A 4560-nucleotide genomic window follows, 5' to 3' on the forward strand; every position below is an offset into this window, starting at 1 on the left:
GCACTGAGATATTAAAGCAAGCAATGTGTTGCTAGATGCTAAATTCAACACCCAAATGGCTGGTTTTAGCGTTGCAAAGCTAATCCCAGATGGGGCAATACCCAAATTCATAAGCTTTAAGATTAGCAGCCTTCTTTGTCCCAAATTCCAAATAATTCATGAGCCAAGCACTCAATGGTCAACTTTATTTATTGCCACCAGAAGCCTCCTTCTCGGTGCCTTATGGTTTATTATCTTTTTTAGCATCTTTAAAAAATAATTATTTTGCAAAGAAAGCTGGATCTGACGATTCCACTTATTGCTTGCAGATCGTCGAGCTTGCAAATCTGGCCAGTCTTATTGATGTTGCTCTTACTGACAGTACGGATTTTTGATAATCCTTCCAGAGTGGGTGGCTTCAAGTGGCCCTATCAGATTACATTCATTAAATGATGTTGCCTTACTGACAGTATTGATAATTTTCAAGATTGATTGGCCTGTTAAAAGTGTGAGTCTACTTTCTCATGTTTTGATCAGATAGAAAATGAATAATGATATGGACTATTTGTGGACCTCCATGTGATAAAAGAATGATGGTTTATAAAATGGTGATCGCCTATTCTACTTTCTTTAGACTAAAATGACATTCAAAGTCTGATGCTATTCTTTTGTATTCTTCAACCATACGCTTATTGACTGATATTATTCTACTTTCTTTAGACTATTATTGGAATTGCAGCAAATTCCAGCTCTGATGACAGAGCTTGAGAACCTTAGGCAACGGTATCAGCAATGTTTGTTGGTAATTTTCCTACTTTCTGTTGTCATTTTTTTAATATTCAATCTTATAATATTTGATTTAACGATGCTTTAAGATTGCATCTCTCTTGACATTAGTTGAGAACAAAGTATATTGTATGATGAAGTTAATGAAGGACTCAATGCCCAATTGTGGGGCCCTTGGCCTACTCATTCATGACACATGGGAGAAACATCCTTTAATAGTTTACATGTTAAGAAGATGGACCAAGGGAAGATGCAATCGGAATTGGGTCATAGGAACACATACTATCCTGGCTTATGCTTTAGCAACCGCAGCTATTACAGTGTCACATAGGGTTTTTATTTCATTAGGTTAAAATAAAACATAGAATTAGGTAATTTCCGGAATGGTCACACCAGTAGTTGGCCTATGCTTAGACCCACCACATATAGCACCCAGCATATCGGTGGTCCTGGTTCTGGTCCTATATAGCCTGTTGTTTCTGCTAGTGGATTTGGGGTTCAGTTATCTTACAAGTGCTGACAAATTGGGTGTTACTATTGATACTACATACTATTTGCGACAAAAGATTGCATTTTACGGGTTCATGAACAATGACTCTCAAACCCGTTTTGGTAATATGGCCAATTTTCTTTTTTGATGAATGTTTTTGCATAACCCATAGCCGTATGAGATAAAAAGAAAAAACCAAAATCGACCCATTTGTTTAACAATGTAGTTTCTAATTTCGTTTTCCCGTTCCGGTTTTCTTATTCCGAAGTAGCTAGATTAATTGATAGTGGAACTGGTCCATGACAGGATTTTTTTGAAAAAAATATAAAATTTGTATTGCTGATACACACACGAGCACGCATGAATTTCGATTGTTAATCATTACAATGTATTCCTTTCACCAAACAAAAATGTGAAAGATAAAGTTACACTTCTAGCTTGGAAGATACGTATAACATGAACCATGGTGGCCCAAAACCAGTAATTCTTGGAGCTATTTTAGTGCAAGCTGGACAATGGTCTGAATTTCAAGTCGTTCTCTGAACCGTTTTAGGACTAATTTGAGATTTCGGAGCAGTGAGCTAGCTTTTTTAGGAGTTATTTGGTTTAGTCAAAGACCCGGTTTTGGTTAAACTGCTTTTGGTGAAAACTAATGTGCCGCACCTTTGAGATTCTTTAGCATATCTGAAATATCGCATCATTTGGACGCAAATTTATAATGCTTTAGTACTTATGATGTATACCTAATTATACAGGACACTCGAGCAGAAAGTCTGCCTTATGTTATGCAGTCTGTATTTAACCCATACAATCCTTATGTTGCAGGTGCTATGATAGGAACTAATGGTTCATTTTGATGTCTGCCGAAGTAGATTTTGGATGTCTTTTGAATCGGTAAATCGTTTATACTTTTCCAAAAATATGTTACATGTACAATTTCCCTTTTTTCTTAACTATTCTCATTGGTTTGGCGCCCTACTGCTGTAGAATTCATATTTTATTTGTGGGCCTGTAAATGGAACATGTAGAATGGTTCGTGTTTAAGCACATTTTACTGGTGAGAAAAATAAATTACTAAACACTAATTAGTAGAGATTTGGTTTAAGGTAGTCTCTAATGGTTAAAATAAAATCGATATGCTATTTAAGGAAAAACACGAAATTACCCCAAAATTTATTTTAGATGCATATAATATCCTAATTAACATATTTGCATGTGTATATGCAAGCCTAAAGTTATATGAAAGATGGCGTCATCTAGGAGATTTGTTATTTAAAATTACTCAATGATGTATTCTGCTGTAATTAACATGGTAATTGTGCATATATCACCTATGCCCTGTATGTTGTAGCACTGGGTCTAAAGAAACACTAATCTACACCGGCAAGTGGATTGGATAACATTATAGTCATAGATTTTTGATAGTTTTGTGTGCACAAAGACTCTGTTACTCGATTTGATGTATTGTTTACAAAAAGATCTATATCTCATTTTGGATGTTTTAGTGCAAAATGATATCCTGCAGCGAGTGTTATCTTCCATTTTGGGTGTGGTATTTGCACACTTTGGTGAAAGCACCAACAAGTGGATTAGATAAGATTATAGTAGTACATTTTGATTATTATGTGTGCACAAAATACTCTGTTACTAGACTTCATGTATTATTGACAAAAAGATCTACATTCCATTTGGGTGCTTTAGTGGAAAATAATATCATCATAACATGTTTTTTTAATGTGTTTGGTTTCGTGATTTATTTAGTTGTTTTTTAAGTACAAACTTTGTTCATAGAATTTGTAGTTGGAGTTTCTAAGATATCACTTGACATGGTTGAGCTTTGCTAGAGTATGGTTGTCTCATGGCCTTCTATGGTGGTTATGTCCATTACTTTTCTATTCGCGATTCAAACTTAAACCAAGCACACATACTTGGGTATGCCTAAAAATTGAAAAATAATTACATTTGCTAACTTTGTAAGATGATATACCTATGCTTCTTATTATATTATTTTTTTTCCATACAGTTTGCTATTTGCAGATGTGCGTGAAAACCTATATTGGCAAGGGCTTGACTTTTAAATAATACTCTTATATAGCTGAAAGCCCTTTGTTGCTATGATAGAAAGTACTTTGTCAACATAGCTTATGTGTTTTCTTCTGAATGCAAGTAGCATCCCATTCATCATTCATTTGTTGGTGTTTTACAATGCACTGTGTTATTTGGAACTTAAAAGGGTCATAAGAGAGACGCTTAGTACACATATTATTAGGAAACCATCCCGGATAAGGTCTATGTTTTTGTTGACTTGACTAAGTACTGAAGTTTTCCTGCCTTAGTATATGGGTCACACAGCTCAAGCCTTCCATGTATACATATAGGCTCTCTTGATTTGTTGAAGTTTTTAACTTGGGATGAACTTGATTTTATATTGATTGTTTGTGTTTTTCAAGGGTCATCTTGCATACGTTGGACACTTCAAACTGGTGACATTATCTACGAATTACAAGTAGCAACTCTCAGCCTTTGGCTAAGAGAGACAAAGGCGTGAAAACATTCATGATTCTAGAATATATGTGTGAACACTAACCATGGAGGGCTACTTTTTGGGCTGTGTTTTTATAATGGCCTACTTCATGTTTGGTTCAGTTCATTTTGATTTTTGTTAAATGATGTTTGTTACATGACAGTTTCTTTCTTTTGTCTCGGTTTACCGATGCATAAATTTTCTTCTTAATGCGATAACTATTATCTACTAACATTGTTTCTTGCTTCATATTGCATTATATGGGGTTTCATTTGCGTATTCCTAAAGATTGAGAATTACAAAGAATACCTCCATGAAATGAATAGTGAATGTACCATGCCGTTCAAGGTTTGAGTTTCATTAACAATAGTAAATTACACTTTTCGTCCCTTAAGTGAAAAAGAATTACAATTTTGACCTTAAAGTTGGCAGAATTTTTCAATCATCGTCCCTCTCCAAACGTCGTTAAGTTTCAGGCCGTTAAGTCTAACACGTGCAAAACACGTGAGGGACTGAAACTGCAAAAAATGACAAGTTCAGGGGCGAAAACTGAAATTTACTTTTCTGTTGTCATCATCTTCATCTTCTCCGGCTAACTTTCGTCGGAAAATTCGCCGGAAAACTTAAAATGCCGATATCTCACCCGTTTCTTCGAATTAGACCACGAAACCACCAACAAACTTCTCAAAATTAATTTTCGCACGAATCATAACCAAAAGATTTGAGTCGCAGGGGCTTGTCAGGCCTCTTTATATATATTTCTAATTTTTCGATCTCATGT

General features: G+C 35.1%; 1 long non-coding RNA gene across 1 annotated transcript; it reads left to right on the plus strand.

The window, feature by feature from the left end:
* The first annotated feature begins 409 nt into the window (after positions 1-409).
* LOC122585684 lies at positions 410-4011 on the plus strand. Its single transcript, XR_006321763.1, has 4 exons — positions 410-487; positions 700-781; positions 2081-2149; positions 3706-4011. It is a non-coding gene; the product is annotated as an uncharacterized LOC122585684 (long non-coding RNA).
* Positions 4012-4560: the final 549 nt, after the last annotated feature.

This window comes from Erigeron canadensis, chromosome 1, assembly GCF_010389155.1.
Source record: "Erigeron canadensis isolate Cc75 chromosome 1, C_canadensis_v1, whole genome shotgun sequence".
NCBI lineage: Eukaryota > Viridiplantae > Streptophyta > Magnoliopsida > Asterales > Asteraceae > Erigeron > Erigeron canadensis.